The following is a 17,705-nucleotide window of genomic DNA, read 5'->3' on the forward strand; positions in this document are numbered from 1 at the left end:
TCACTAAAAGGAGCTAAAGTGAAAATGAATAAGCTGACTATACCCTGGAAGCTTTTTTTATACCATCTTGAAATTTCAACATAAACTGGCTTCTGCCAGTTCATCTTAGCTGTCTTTCAAGAATAAAAGTTGGGGTTTTCAAGGATCACCTCTTCTATATTTTAAATGGATTCTCTCTATAAATGGTTTTTAACTAATCAAGTCAATCCTATCCCCCTTCAAAAAAGGTATTTCTAGAAATGTTAATGTATCCTAGGTAACTTTGAACTGAATGGGATTTAAACTGTTCATTCCAAAGTTTTCAGGTATTACTTGTGCAAACACCTTCTCATGCAGGAGGCAGGTAACTCCACCTCCACAATCTTCTTAGTATTTTTTAACTGCATGCCTGCCCTTTATTTGAGCTGCCTTTTTAATTTATTGCATACCCTTTTTATTACCTTATTTTGGTATTACTCAATCTATACTATCTTTTTGTTTTGTATTTATTGGAAAATAAGGAATATACAAAAGGTCATTCTTATGCATTTGTGGCTGAAGGAGAAGATATTTTACACAAATTTTGGCTGTTTATAGAAATTAAGATTATCCAGAATATTGATAATCACAGATTAAAAGTACAAGAGCCGCAAACATGTACTTAAGCCCCTTTAAAACATTCTCTTCTCCCATCATCCACAAACCTTTTTAAACAGATTTTTTAAAAAACAGTTTTTGTTTTTTAATTTTTCTCCGTTGCAAAGAATGTTTCCTAAATTGTATGGGAGCAATAGTATTTTTTGATGTTTTAATTACATCCGTATTCTTGTACTGTATTTTGTACTACAAGGCAGCTGTTTTCAATAATGTCCTGCTGTATTTACCTTTGTATTTTGTTTGAGTGTGTTCAGTTCTTTGCTGCGGAGAACAAGTCCCAAAATAATGTTTGAATAGAAAAGCTTTAGGGTTGCAGAAAACTGCTTTAAGTAATTTCAAATTTTGAGGCAGCAATGAAAATTAAGGTTGCAGCCATTAGTTTATATTGCTGTAACTTTTTCATTTTCAAACCATATACAATTCCTGTATAGACCAACTTGTTTTGTTGCTTCAGTGGTGATCGTGTTGCTCAGCTGCTGTGAGCCAATTCGATTTTGCAAAGGTGCAGTACCTCTCCTTTTCAAGGGGTTGGGTTGTTTTTTTTTTTGTTTGTTTTTTTGGTTTTTTTGGCTGAATTGCAGTAACTAGCCTTGCCTTTCTATTCTGTAGAATTGACAGGGTCTTCACAATCCTTTACCCGTGGCTATTAAGCTATAATTAGCTGCATAGGAAGTATGTGGAAGTGGACAGAGGCATATATAGAGTGTATGCCAAGAACACTACCATATACGGCATCAGCTTTGGTAACCAGAGAAATTTTCTCTTAGTCATTAGACCATATAACAGTGATGTATCGTGCAAAAAATCTTTAGTAATCAATTTGAGAATCCTCCAAAAATAGGAGCAAAGAATGCATAAGCTATGTGTTGAAAGAAGTAATTTATATTAAAATTCTGACCTGCCTGGATAAGACTAGTTAAATGTCACCATGGTGGGTTTTTAAGTCTTAACCAATCTTGAGGATTTGATTTTCCCCAAAGGGGTGGTTCATGGCCTTTCTTCCTACTGCAGGAAGATTTGGATCCATTCTGGCAACAGAAGAGTATGGGTTAATTGTTCACTGATCGTCATTCCTGTCCATAGGGACAATAGAAATCTGCAGAATACAGGGACTACATTTCTTGAAATTTTTTGCTGTTAGATAAGACTATATTAACATCAAGGTGCTCAAAAGATCATAAATATTAGCTTATTGAAATTTTGTGATCTTTGTTAAATTTGAAAAGAAAGCAGCATTGTACAAACTAAAGTGTGAGAAACAAACCTTTTTTTTTTTTTTTAACTTCATTGAGCATCTCAGTATTCACACCCAGAAATGCCTAGACACATTCGACAAGTTCTAGAGCTACTTTTCAAATGATTGATGAAAGGTTTGTTCCTCATGCTACTGTTTTCTCAGCTTGTTTTCTTTGTGGAGTTCCACAACTTAAAATTAGAAACAAAGTATTAGCAAAACATCACATCTGTAAATATGTACTGATTTCTATTGTCCTTATTTCATCATTCAGCCAATGGAATGACAGTTCCAGTCTGCAAACATGTCAATGCATCTGCTATACAAAAAAAAAGTCTGTATGGCACCAAAAAAAAAAAAAAAACCAAACCAAAAAACCAGACACCCTGTGTAAATATTTGAGGCATGTAGGTGGCATAAATGACTGTAGCTATACTATACACATAGCTACTTGTCAGTTCAATTTTTATAATTAATACAGAATGATTCTGAGGGTCTGTGGATTCAAGCAGTCTTTAAAACCTCCTGCTTTGTTTGTTACCTTTGGATCACTTTGCAGCAAATTACAGGTCTTTTAAGAGATTCGGGCTTCAGTTTCCTCCCCCAAAAACCAAACTACAAACATTTATCCTGTTTCTTATTTGAAAATGTGCAGGGTAATGGGCAAAAAAGGCTGGTTACAATAATGCCCTCATATTGAGTGGTCTGTAAATGACTGCACACTTCAGGCATTGTAATAGCTGAAGACTTGTTAAATGTGACTTTTCCCCAATGTTACAAAGATGTAGAATGATCTACACAAGGTATTAAAAAGTGACTTAATTTCCACCTATCTTGCTCTTCAGAGAGTGTCAGTTAATGAATTTGGGGGGAAGCTTGAGTGTATGTGTATGGCTCATGCACATAAGTATTCTTAACTAAGTTTTGTTTTTATTTTTAACCAGATTATGGTACTTTATCAAATGCACAACTAGTCTCTCAGTAGATATTCATTTGAAAATAGTGTGGCCTTGATCAGTGAGAAGGGGGAAAGACTTGTTTTTTGCCTATGTAAAAATGACTCATTTGCTGAGAGTCATAATTCTCTAATATTTTTGTGTTAGGTCTCCTTTTGATCAGGAAAAATAAATAAAATGTTTTGTGTTCATTTAGGTATTACATTCAATTGTCTGTTGTGTTTAGGAACTATCAGAATTGTTCTAAAGAATATCAAAGTGACTGCTTTGATGTCCAATCTCAGGTTTTAAAATATAGTGGTGTAAAAACCCACTGGTTACTGGCAAAACAATTTTATTTTGGAATACCTTAAAGCTCACATATATCTGGCTTGTTCAGACAGCAGAGCCTTCATCTTGTTGCTCTTTTCCCACTTTCTACTGGACTCTGATACTTTCATGGCTTGAAAGTATCAAGAAATTTTTACATTGTATATTTCCATTTTAACCCTTGTATATTTTCTCAAAGGCAAAGCACTTTTGGTCATGTAAACAGATTATTTATTTTATGTGGACCGTGGCTTCTCAGGCTCCCCTAATTCTGCTTATTAAGATGATTGTTCTGACTGTTTTAAGTGAAAATCTTTGCTAATGTTTAGAAAGTTTGTATTGGTCCTGAAAGCATCTGCTAGCGTCCAGTGAATGCAGCAATAACCAATGCTGTGTTCACAACTTAATAAGTTACTTTCCCTTGAGCCTTAAGGTAACTCTTTCTTTGCTGTCAATAGCAGCATTAAAGTTGTTGCTCTGTAGAAAATGAGACTATCAGTTCAGGGTTGATTTTTAGAATACTGTAAGTCAAGTAGCTGTCTTCCTGATAAGTTAATGTTTCCATCAAATAGTTGTGGAGTTTGGTTTTTAAAGAGGGGGAGGAGGGGAAGCACACAACTTAAAGCCTGACTAAAGGGGAAAAAATAATAAATCACATGTTTTGAGTTTGGGTTTTTTTTTTTTTTAATCCCCAGACAATAAGTAAAAATAGAAATTTATAATTGCTTTATATTTTGATTAGGAAGAAACAAAAGATGTAAAATCCTAGCACCTAAAAGTTGGACTCCTGAATGTTTTTGGTATCATCTAAAAACTTATGTTTTAGGGTGTGGTATTCTTTTAGTAGTTAATTAACACCCACCTTCCTTAATCTTTGGCAATTTTATTAAGAGGTTTAAATGATTCAGCTTCCACAAAATGAAGTCTTATTCCCAAAATTGAAAATTAAGGTTATAATATGAAGAATTTTACACTTTTAACATAATTCCCAGATACTGTCAGTGCCCTTTGTCTAAAGCCTATGTTAACTTTTATTATAAATTTCACAAAGAAATAGTAGGGAACAATGAGACATATTTATATCATCTTTGCTCACAAGCTATATAACTTCAAACCAAAGTAGTTTCTTAATCATTTGTCTAAAATTATATTGCTTTTTAAAAATTCCTTAATTCAACCAATTCAATTATTTAGGGCTAACCCTAATCTAGCCTTTTGATTATTTGACTTATTTCATTAGTGCCTCCACCAGAGGGTGGATGGAGGAAAGGTAAACATTTTATCCTATTAGTGATTCTAATAGGGTGATGAAAAGTATGGGGAAGCTTTTAGGTAAAACAAGGTTTTTACATAATTAAAGTCTTATTTTTCCTGTTATTCCTGACATTTTGACATTTTGCCTTTTTAAATAGAATCTTACCCAAATATTAACATTCAGTAGTATAAAGTGGAAGAAGTAGAAAGATGTTTAATACCCTTTTTTAAAAGAGTTGTAAAATTTTTCTCTAGGCTCTGCCACTGTCACCTTTTGCTAAACAGGCTAATTCTTCAAAAAAAAAAAAATTAAGTTTCTCACAGCATTACCATAAGAATTTCTAAGGAAAAAAAAAAAGTAGGGAATAATGTTTCTTCCCTTTCATTAGTACAGCTTAAGCAGAATCTACCACCCGAAAGAGGTATTTTGGGGGAAATTTGTATGAACACATTTGTGTCTAGGATATGGAGAGGGGTTAATTTTTGGCTTACTCTTTTGTGATAAAAGTTCCCTTTGAAAAAGAATATTGTTCCCTGACCCTGGAATCTGTTCTATCCTTGAAAAACTAAATAGAATTCTTGAGTCAAAAGCAGGGTGTAAATCTTGTCTCATGCCCTGAATGTTATGTTAACAAAAGAATGTGAGTTATTTTGCAATGGGATGGTCAGCATTAATAGTAACATTTAGTGTTAAACTTCTTATTCTTACTGTCCTTTCTAGGCTGTATGTAGAAATGACCTTTTCATCATTACTTAAAATCTATTTCTCCTGAGTAATTCCCAGATAGCATACTTTCCCAGTCTAGTGAAACTGCCAGCCACATCTGCTAGTGGCTAACATATTAAATGCCTCCTCCCCTAGAATACCTTCTTAACTCCAAACCTAGGGTTATTGCTCGCCAACACAGAATCTGTAAAAGTAATTTGAATGAACTAATCCAAATTGAAAGTTCGTTGGAGCAGGAGACAGCTTCTTGATCAGGATGTATTTGTGTGTTTAAAATGGGCAGCAACTAAAATATGATTTTGAAATTTAAATGTCTTCGATCCATATGTAAATATCCACATGCTTGTGCATTGTAAACAGGTGTGTATTCATATGTATGAAATTACAGAACTGGTTTCTGCTTCATGAGAAACACAATACCTTTAATTTTATAAGATTTTTCCCACAACCTTATAAATGTATGTATATAGAACACTAAACTTGTAGTGATAGGATCAATTCGGGAATATCTGCTGAGAGACCAAAAAGTTCATTTTTTAAGTACCTTGGTTAAAGAATAAAGATTATTCCTCGTTTATATATATATATATTAAAAAGAAATGCACTTTAACAAGCAAACACAGCTGCATGGCGCAATTCAAACAAATACATTTAAGTGCAGCACCCATTCAAAATCTCCCTGAAAACAATTCAGAAGCAGAGTCAAGAGCTGGCTGTAGGCCTTGTAACCTAAGAGAGTGAAGCTTAGACTCTTATCCTTTGTGAGGCAAGCAGGGCTGCTTTTAAAGAGCAATGTGAATACAGCCAGGAGCTACAGACAGGTCTGTAAAAGGGCAGGTCCTGGATTTACCACTAGAGCTAACTAGCAAAACCAACCAGAAAAAAAAAAAAAAGTTTAAAAATTCATGCTAGTGAGCACTCCTTTACAATAGCAGATTTTTGCAAATGGAGTTTTACAAGTCTATATTTAAAAAATTGTATGTTTGTAACAAATAAAGTATGCGGAAAAGTGAATGAAAATTTTGTGCTGATGTCTTTGTGATTTAAGGAAAGTACACTGGGATAGCCTGGGTACCTATCTTGTTTGTTCTCCAAGAGGACCATGACATCATAACTTGCAAGTAAATTGGATTCAAGTGAGGCAGAGCTATTCGAAAAGTCTCCAGCCTTAACTCACTCTCCCAGTGCTATTTGGGTCCAGTGGCAAGATAGAGATCAGGATGACTGGAGATGGCCCCAGATGCTATTATCTTTTAGACAGGTATTGTTGGAAGTGGGTGGGTGTAAGACTTGATAGAAGATGTAATCCAGATTGGAACCAGCCATCTGCCCACACTTTAGTATGCTCCTTTTATGATAGGTTGTTTGCTGTAAAACCCACAAAAGTTTAGGGAGTAGAGATAAAAGGCAAATTCAAATTTAGCTTTACATCCTAGTTATTTGAGAATAACAGACTATTTAATGTTTCCAAGTGTTAGCTCTTGCCAAGATTATCTCATCTTTTGGTTTTTAATCCTGTCACTTTAAAAAATTGATGTCTTCTGTATTTTCAGCACATTTCTGAGTCTCAACCTACTCCACTACTCCTTCTTAAGTTATCCTCTTGTAACTTTTTTTTTTAAAGGAATGAAAACAGTTAAGTAAAGCCAGCTGGCATAATAGTATATGCAATACTCCCTCCCTATAGCTCATTTCTGTAATTTAGGAAAGTGAATTTCCTCAACTCTTTAGGGCTAAGCTTGTTCATGATTATACAGCATTTTTGCATTTCTTCCCCGCCCCCACTTTCCAAATATGTTTTCATTGGGGAAAGTTTTTCCTGCTCTTTATTCTGCATCGATTCTTCCTAAGTTTTTCAGTATTCACCTTTTTTTTCAAGTATATAGACATTATACTAGCTATTGCTTTTGGTTGCTTAGGTCAGCTTCCCTCAAGAAATGTTTCAACTTTGGGAATGAAGAGCATTTACTGTAACATTTTGACTCCTGTGCATATTGGGTCGGCCTGAACCCAAGAGTTTAAATAACAGGATATGGTTAAGAAGGGTGTTAACTGATTTGGGAATGTACTCAGAATACAAAGTAATGGGGGAGGAAGCAGAGAACTGGACGGAATAAAAAAATATTTCATATAGGAGTTAGTACTTCAGTCTTGATGGAAGCTAGAAATTCTAAAAGGAGATAAGGGCATTATAGATATCGGCAACACGAATTTGGGATGTGATATGTTGCCTTACAGAGAAGGTCAAGGGATCCAATTTGGCACGATTTATATAGGAAGAAGAAATGTGAAACTCCACAAAGAAGTTACAGCCAGATTGTAAAAACTTTAAATGCTACCTGTATTGGTGGTCATAGAGAGCCACTGAAGCTTCTTCGGCATGGACAGATGTTCTTCAGGACTAAGATCAAGAGAACTGGGTGACATACTGGGGGGAGCAACATCCAAGGAGTGTTTTTACCAGCATCATCCCAGAGGCCCAAGAGAGGCAAATTCATCTATAGCATTTTAAAATATCAACATTCACCCTTAGTAACTGAGAACTTATTTCTGTTGAGTGCAATACCCTTACTGAATCTCAACATGCTTCAACCATTTACCTTACTATGAATAAGTTCTAGTACACTTCTCTAAGAAGCTGATGCAGCCAAGCTGCCATCTGTAGAACTAAATTTAGCCAGTGCTTCTTTGAGCAGGGTACATCAGTTTATAAATGATCTTAGTATTTCTATTTGCTGGCTTTGTAAGAAAAGTGGTTGCCCCCTGAATTAAAATTTATGAGGGCAATCAGTCAAGTAATCAGAAAATTAAAAAGAGTATTGAACTCTTTAGGTAAGAACTTCTCCAGCCAGGAAGGAATTGCTAAGTTTTATAATGATCCCATGGCCATTGATTCTGAGATGGGCATCCTTTCAACAATTGGTTTTCTTTATAATCCTAGCTAACATTTCTATGGCAATTTAGGATTTGCAAAGCACTTTACAAATATATCATTTTATCTTCATAACAACCTTGGGAGGTAAATTATTATTATCCAAATTCTATAGAACTGAGTGAAACATTAAATAGATTTGCCTATGGACTATGACCACATATCTCCTTTATTCCCCAAATCTCCAAAGGGTGTGTCTAGAACAGAAAAGTGCGACAAGTATCTTTTTAATTTTTAACTAGAACGTTGCCACCTAGTGGTCAACACAAGAATTTCCCCACACTTTAGAGGCTTTGGCTGATAGGATAGGTCAAATCATCAAGTATTAAGTGCCTACTATGTGTCTGGCAAATGTTTGGAGATCACTGAGCACTGGAGATACATAAAAAAGATAAAGGCCATCCCTTCTCTCAAAGAGCTCAAAGTCTGATGGTCAAAAGAACAATATGGGAAAAGTTTAGAGAAGGAAGTAGAGCCTAAGATGCGTAGGAGACTAATTTTACAAAAGATTAAAAACTAAGTTTCCACTGAGGTAGGATACACTCTTGCTCTCTACCTTCTGCACTTGAAATTCCACAGACCCAGTCTGTTCAAATTACAGGGAGAAATTTGGACTTCTGAAAGGGAAGGAATACAATGGTTCTAGCACTATATACTATGCTGCCTTAGGAAAAAAGAATCTTCCTCTTTCATTCCCTAAACGTGTGCTCTGAGAGGACTCTAAGCAAAGTCCTCAGATTGTTAAATGGGCTCCAGCAATTCTGCAGAATTTTTACATGGAGATTAAAGAAAAGACACAGACGCAGAAAAGCTAGGATCATTCCTTTAAGTTTAAGAGGGGGGAAAAGGGAAGGGGAATATTACAGAGTAAACAAATTGTGGTCTTAGCCTATTAGAGAGTTCTGTCATAAGAAAGGTAAAATATATTTTAAATCAAGGTGTAAGATTTGGATGATTGACAATGATAACCCTTCTGAGAAGTGAGAATATAAATTTTCCCCATTAATTTTCCTATCTCATACTTACAGAGTCGATTTTTTGAACCTAAGTAAAGCATTTACATTCATCTCTTTTAAATTCTACATTAATAGACACAAATTTTCTAGCCTGTAAAATCTTTTTGAATCTTGTCTATCCCAAGCTCTAGATTTTCTTCCCCTTTCCCACCCTCAAAACTAATTTACCTGATTACCTTGTTTCCTATTTATGTAAAATCATATAATGTGATAATTGTTACACTGGGTGTCCCTCCAAGGCTCTATCCTGAGTCCCTTTCACTTGAGAATTTTATGTTCTCCCATATATTCAATTATCATCTATATGCAGATGACTACCAAATCTGTAGATTATCCAAGCCTCTCTTGAACTCATTCCCATATCACCTCTCTGTGAGATATCCCACATCAAATTTAACATGTCTAAACAACCTTAAATCTACTGCTCCAAACTTTATATTTATGTTAAGGCTAACACCATACTTCCAGTCAGCCACATTTATAAACCTTGAATTTATATTTAAATCTTCCCTCCTTTGTCCCAAGTTTGGTCATTTTATTTTACCAATATTAATTTCTTTCTCTTTCTCATTTTCAGAGAACATCACAATAGACCATTATATATCAAGCTATTAGATGTAACCTGGACTATGAAATAGCCTTTAAAATGGGCTCCCCAATTCCAGGGGCTTTTCTCTCCCATTCCATCCTCCACACAAATGCCAAGATATTGTTGTTCCTCTGAGCAGAACTTCAGTGTCTCATTATTGCTAAAACAAAAAATCCTTAGTTTGCTATCCTAGCAAACTGTCCTAGGTCTACTTTTCCAGAATTACTTCATAATGCTGCCCTGCATACCTTCATTGTTCCAGCTAAACTGACCACCTTTTGCATTCCTGCCTTTATCTAGGTACACCCATTACTGTCTTAAACTGCTTCCTCACTCTTTTCAGGGTTTGTTTTTGTTTTCCTGAGGCAATTGGAATTAAGTGACTTGCCCAGGATCACACTAGAAAGTTTTAAGTGTCTGAGGACAAATTTGAACTCAGGTCCTACTGACTTCAGGGCTGGTGCTTCCTCACTCTTTTCTTAGGATCCCCTGCTTCCTTCAAGGCTAAGCTCATGAGCTATATCTGATAGAAAGCTTTTCTTGGTACTCCCAATTGTTCTCTTCCTTCATCTCCAAATAATCATGAATATATTTTTCTATTTACATATATTCACCTAGTAGATGTCAAATCTTTTAAGAGGCTGTTTTTCATTTTGTTTCTTCTGTTTTTGAGCACCTAACATAATGCTAGGAATAAAGGAAGGAAAAAATAAACGCAAGTTGGACTAAATTGTTAATGTTCCCTTCTCTTGGCATCAAAGAATCTGAATTGGGACTTCTAAAAGATCCCATGTGCCCAGGTTCATCATTCCTGATAAGTGGGCATGCAACCTTCAATTTAAAGATTCCAAGGGAAGGGGAACCCCATTACTCAGGGAGCCCATTTTAATTCTGGATAAGACTAAAATTTGCTTCTCTACATATCAGTCCTCTTTCTGCTCCTTCCCTCTTTTGCACACTGTTCTATCCAATCTTATTCAAGCTAAACATCCCTTTCTTGTTTCTTCAGCTGATCTTCATATGAAATGATTTCAGTGTCCTTCACTATCTTGGTTGATTTCTTTTGCTTATGAACATTTTGCAGCTGGCCAATATTATTTAAATGGGGTATCCAGAACTGAACACACTACTCCAGAAGTGGTCTGAACAGGAAAGAGAAGTTGGGATTATCATATTCCTGTTTCTGGGAAGATATCTTCTCTTAATGCAGTCCAAGATTAGACTAGCTTTTTTGATTGCCATATTACATTGCTGATTTGCAATCCTATAGTACCCTCAATTTTTTTTTTCTGACAAACTTTCTAGCCATGGCTCTATATCATACTTGTGAAGTTGATTTTTTTTTTTTAACCCAAGTCTTTTTTCTTATTACTTTTAAACTCAAATTTTCTAGGCTGTCAAGATTATTTGCATCTTTGTCATTCAGTGTATTAGCTATATCACCATAATCTGTGTCATCTAAAAATGTAATAAGGATATTATCAATGCTTTTATCCAAAATAGTGATAAAATCAATGATACATGGCCAATGTATACATTGATACAAGATCCCTAGGAACTCAGCTGCAGACTTCTTTCCACAATGAACTAATGACTATTCTTTGGGCCAGACCATTCAACTAGTTCCAACCCACCTAGATTATATCTTTTCAACTTGTCCATAAGGATAGCCTGAGAAACTTTGGAAAATGCTTTGCTAAAATCTAGATAAAGTATGTCTTCACTTGATATACCAGTTTGAGGATTACTTTAAAGAGAGAAAAAAATTTAGTTTACCCTTGCATCACCTATTCTATCACCTATCATCTATTTTTATCCAGGGAAGCTGGGAAGTGGAAATGAAAAGGGAAAGCAATCAGGTATGGAGGACAGTGCTCAGAGAAGGAATGGAATATTTAAGAAATATCGAATAGTCCTCAGGAGTGAATACAAACTCATCTAAACCACTATAGCTAAATAGCCCAGACTAACTTTCACATCCCACCTAGATGTCCAGCCGGACCATCTTTGTCATCTGTTCTACATTTTTCCCATCTCAAACTTTCTATCTCTTGTTCTGGGCACAGTAATCAAATCAAAATCACCCAGTTCTGTAAAAAACATTTATAAAAGTAGTTCTGACTCTCTGACTTATAGCAAAGCTTTTCTTCCCTTTTCTTTCCCACTCTCCTCTATGTTGTCTCCCCTTCTTAAAATGTAAGTTCCTTGAGGACAGGAATCAGTTCATTTTTGCATTAATATTTCCAATATCTTGTAGGTACTAATAGGTACCTCCAGTTCTCTTAGACTAGCACATCATGTTTAAAGGTTTTTTCATATATTCAGAGATGGTTACTTAATATTTCTTACTTAATATTTCTTCATCCATCTTAGATTACATTTCCTGTTAATCATTTTGTTCTGTCCCTTACAACATAAAGATCATTCTCTTAGGGGATGGTTTTTAAGAATTGCTCTAACTATAAAAATTACTTGGTAGACAAAAAAGTGACTAGCCTCTCCAGTTATAGTGAGGAGTAGTTGCAGATCAACAGATAACCATTTTGTATCTTACCTGTATTTAGTCTTTCCAACTTTAAAAGTGAACCTTGCACTGCTATCATAGTCTTTGAGAACTCAGAATTACTTCAATGCCAAGTGGATTCAAAAGTAGAGGTTTGAGGAAAAAAATCCATCAAAGAAAGAACTTAGTAGTTCTGTCATTCCTTAGCCTCACTTCATGTTCCTTGAGCAGTGATCCTATTTTTGGTTTAACCAACTAAGAAGTATTTATTAAGAATATACAGCTAGTAGGTGGCAAAAATAAATGAAGCACTGTGCTGGAAATCAGCAAGCCTCATCTTCATGAGTTCAAATCCAGCTTCGGACACTTAATATCTCTGTGATCCTGGGCAACTTATTTAACTCTATTTGCTAATTTCCACAAAAAAAAATTATATCTACATACTAAATGCCAAGTATTAAGTTTACAAATATAAACAAATTCCTACACTGAAGTAGTTTACATTCTATCAGAGAAGATAACATATACATATAGAATTAAAAATTTTTATTATATATTATTAATAGGTACTTTATTATTAGATTTTTAAAAAATAATTAGATAATTAAGGGAGGACACTAGCAGTTGTGGAATACAAATCAGAAAAAGTTTGAAGCTTGTGCTTTAGCAGTGCCTAGGAAGGAGAAGATGGATCCTAAGAGGTAAGATAACTAGGGAGCACAAAGGAGATGAGAGAACAGCAACAAGATATAGGCAATACAAAGGCACAAAGAAAGGGAGTGTCAGCCAGAAAGTCAATAAACATTTATTAAGCTCCTACTAAATGTCAGGCACAATGTTAAGGCACATACCAAGAAAAGCAAAAGAGATTCTCTGCCCTCAAAGAAGTTCACAATCTAATCATGTGAAATGACATGCAAATAATACCTTAAATAAGGCCAATATGGCTGGACCAAAAAGGCAGCAAGAAGAGTCTAGAAAAGACAGGTTGGAGTCAAGTTTTGAAGGGATTAAAATGCCAAACATATATTTTATCCTAGAAACAAATGAAAGCCACTAAAGCTTCCTGAGCAAGGGAGTATCAGTATAAGACCTGTACTTCAGTAGTAGACCTCACATCAGCAGCTGTGTATAGGGGATGAATTAAAGGCAGAGAAATAAATTAGGAGGATATTGTAGTAATCCATGTGAGAATAAGGATCTATGGTAGTAGTAAAAGTAGAAAGAAGGAAAATGACATGTTGAGATAAAATAGATCTGGCAGTTGATTAGTTTATATGAAGCGAGGGAATGATTTGAGGATGACTGGGATTTTGAATCCAGTTAACTAGAAGTATGGTGGTATCCTCCTCAGAGATAACTGAACAAGAGGTGAATTTAGGGGAAAGAATAATGAGTTAGGAAGATATGTGTATGCACGTATACAGACAAATAATTTTGGATATGCTGAGTTTGAGATGTTCACAGGAAATCCAGTTGGAAATATCCAATAGATAGTTGGTGATAAACTGTACTCACGAGAAAAACTAGGGTTGAATATATACAGGGTATTCCAAAAATAATAGCTATTAAAACCTAAAACTAAGACTTTCTGAAACCTTATATTCATCAGGCATATTTGTTTCAAGCAATTTTTCTTTTTCTATTTTTGATCTTTTTCAATTAGAAGGTGAAACTGGAGCTAGAGAAATGCTTTCCCTTTCTACCCCTCCTCCCCACAAAGTGAAAAAGGACAGAAGGAATCAGAAACAAGCAGGATGAGGATGAAAGTTACATGTTAAATTTATTATATAGTATACTTTTTTTAAAAATTCAAATTACATTGATTCATAGTTTCATGTATAATCCTCATACTCTATTCTATTATATAGATATGTATATTATATATGTACACATACATATATATGTATACATATATATATAATATTATTCATTTTATTTGGTGTTTAAATACAAGATAAAAAAAAAATTTAAGTTGTACCCCCCTGGGGTTACTTTCCACTCATTTTGATAAATTCTCCAGGGAAGTGACTAACTTTTCCCTTCAAGGTTTTAAGGATAACTCAAAGGCTGGAGAGCTTCCAGTATGTTGCTCATAAGTCCCCAACAATGTGCTCTCCATAGATTGATTATCCAGTTGATATAATTTACCAGCCTGAGTTAATTAGCTTGTAGTTAAATATATTGACTGAGGTAGCAAAGTAAACACAAGTGGTACAAATATTCCCCTCTTCAAAGCATAGGACAATTATGTATCCCACAATTAATTACATACATAGTCCAGAAGGAAAATGGGTACACATTTAGAAAGCATATGTAGCAAAAGAATAACTCACAGCTCCTAGTTGGATGGAAATCCTTTTCTTCTTTTCTGTCTTTCTCTTCAAAACTAAGAAAACTCCCAAAGCTAAGATGACACTTGAAGCAGTTGCTAGCATATCCTTCCTGGAATCATCATCTCTGATATATATAAGTCCAGATGTATGTCTAATTCTTTCAATCAATCCCAATACATTTCATCAACTAATTTAATCGAACAGATGAAATTAATTCCTCTTGATTTATTTGTGATTGACTAATTCATGTCTAAAAATTGCTTAACTTCATTTATACAATTTGAATAAATGATTGATTCTATAAATCAAAAAGGCTTCTTTCCAAGTAAAGTATCTTATCAGGGGTTGAGAACACTAAAGTAAATATCCCTAACATAAATATATACAAAATAAGTATTTTTTTCAAGAAAGGAAACATAGCTTTAATAGATAAAGAGGTGACTTTTGGAGCCAGGAAGACCTGGGTTCTGATCTTATTTCAGAAACCAGGGTTTTGTGACTCTGAAGTTCCCTAAAAGGTACCAACTTGCAATGATATCAAGTTTTATATGCCAATGAAATAATAAATCCAGTATCTGTCTTTCTTTTAAGAAATGCTTTATAGAAGAGAAGCTATGTTTTGAAAATAATTTCTGTAGGCAGAAATGAAATATGTATTTGAAATATGGACTAATAATAATAAGTTTGAAAGGTGCTTTGTAATATCCTATTTAAACCTTATAACCACTTGGGAGATAGACAGGTTCTATTATCTCTATTTTACAAATGAGAATACTAAGATTAAGTAACTTGTCCAAGGTCACACAGTTTCTGAGGCTGAATTTGAACTGGGGTCATTTTGCTCCAGATGCAGCTCTTTCCATTCTGCAAATGTAACATAGGAAAGAAGAATGAAATAATACAGCAATTAGTAGATACACATTGTATGAAGGATAATATGAAATAAACCTTTAATGAAAATTGAGCTAGTCTACTGAAAAGTGCCAAGCCAAGTTTATATTTTATCCTATAAACATATTCCATAAACATATGGAAGTAACTTGGTTAGAATTATAAATCTTGAAAATTTAGCAAGTACGTAAAAGTTAGATTGGAGAAAGGAGAAATTGAAGGCAGGGAGGCTAATTAGGAACTCATCATGACTATCCAGGACAAAAAAAAAAAAAAATGCAGGAAAAAACACATACAAAACAAAATTACAAATTTAAATTAACTGGTCAAAAACAACAGACAAGCTGGAGATGAAAACATCTGTTTTATGTTGTCTTGCTTAACCATCTTTGAGGAATTATACAGTATGTGTGGTTTTTGGAAGGGAGGGATTGAGTCAAAACAATTTTAAAATAAATAAATAATGAGGGTCTCAAAGGTTGTGGAAGTGTGAGTGGACAAGTAGGGATGGAAGGAAGGTGCAATGGGACTTAGCCATGGATTAAATGAGAAAAAAAAAAAAGGTAAAAAATGTCATTCAATATCAGAAAAAAGTAGTACCCCAGGGAAATTTGGAGTAAAAGTACATTTAGGGGAAAAGCTTTGAATATGTTGAATTTGAAAAGCCAGTGATTGAAACAACTTTGTAACCAAGTTGGTTCTGTGGTTACTGATGCCAGCCAGATTGGTGAAGCAATGTGATATAAAGAATTTTATCTAGATTCAGAAGTTATTAATTAGGCTTCCAATAATAACTATTATTAAGTAGCCTATGAACTCTGAGCTACTCAACTTCATGTATTTAAGCAGTATTCAAATCTGTAAAAAGAGTTTAATAATATTGAATTTGAAGAAGTGTATGGCACACAGTAAGCACTTAATGCTGGCTGCCTAATGCAGCGAAGCTGTAAGGAACCTGCTTTGTAGAACTTTAAAAGTGCCTTAAAAAATGGATTATTGTATGATTTAGGAGTTGCCTCTAGGATCAAATACAAGCACCTTTACATGGCGTTTAAAAGCTTTCCCAATTTGGCTCTAACCTATTTTTCCTCATGTATAGTACGGGTATAGTCCAGGTTAACTGGCCTCCTTGACAACCCTCAACCCTGGCACTGCATTCTCCTGTTCTGTGCCTCGGCTGGAATTCGAACCTCCCTCCTCTTAGGACTCCCTAATTCGCTTCAGAGCTCAGCTCAAACGTCATCTCCTTCCTTCATCAGGCCCCTTCAATCCTCCCAGCAGCCAGGACCAGCGCAATCCTACCCGTTACCCCAGAATGTACAAACAAATACACGTGCTCCTGTCTCCCCCGTTCGAATGGAAACTTCTTAAGAGTCCTTCTTCCCCAGAGCCTGACACATAGTCGGCGACAAATAAATGTTCAATGAGAGATCTACAACAGATGAGAAGTGAAGAAAGTAAAGGAGCAGCGGCGCCAAGAAAACTGTTAAGAGTCCGAGGGAAAAACGGACAGGTCAGAGGACAGGGCGGGTGGGGAGTCCTGGGCTTCAACTCCTCCATGACCTCACACCCGGAAGTTTCGATGGGGGAGGGGTCAAAAGACTGAATTAATAGTAAACACAGAAAGCACTTAGGACAGCTTGACAGCGCCCGGTGGGCGATTCCCTGTAGAGAAAGCCAGGCCTGCGTTTGTAGCAGGGCAGAGGCAATGACGACTCGGGGAATGGGGGTAGGGGGAGTAGGGGAATGGGGGAAAGGATGGTTAGAGAAAAGAGACTGAGAAGCGCGAGCGAGAGAGAAAGAGTTAAGAGAACAAGGATCCCGGGAGGATGGGGAAACCCAGGAAGAGGAGCGAGCGAGGAGGGTGGAGAAAGGAGCAAGAGAGATAGAGAGGGAGAAGGAGGCGAGGCTCGAACAGGCCAATCCCCGAATTAGTGCGGAGTCTCTCTGGTAGCCAGACTTTCCTAGAGCAGTCCTGAGAGAAGAAAAAGAAGGCCTGAAAGGAAAGTGGTGTTCAACCGCCATTTCCCTCCCAAACAAATCAAGGGGAGGGAAAAGGGGAGACCTCGAGAATGAGCGGGAAACCCACAACCGTCTTAATTAGCCTTAGCCATTGGACAGAACCTCAGTCCGTCTGGACAGCCCGCCTCCTTGCTCGCGGGCGCTGTCTTCATTGGCGATCTTCTCACCAGCGCTAATGTCCATTGGCCCACAGTCTTGTCAATTCCGCTCTGTCGCTCAGAAGCAGGTGGAAAGTGTCTCCCATTCGCACCGCCCCCGTCCCGCGCACAAATCTGTTGGGTGTTGGGCCGGTAGGCCCCG

This window comes from Antechinus flavipes, chromosome 2 (assembly GCF_016432865.1).
Source record: "Antechinus flavipes isolate AdamAnt ecotype Samford, QLD, Australia chromosome 2, AdamAnt_v2, whole genome shotgun sequence".
In the NCBI taxonomy this organism is placed as follows: domain Eukaryota; kingdom Metazoa; phylum Chordata; class Mammalia; order Dasyuromorphia; family Dasyuridae; genus Antechinus; species Antechinus flavipes.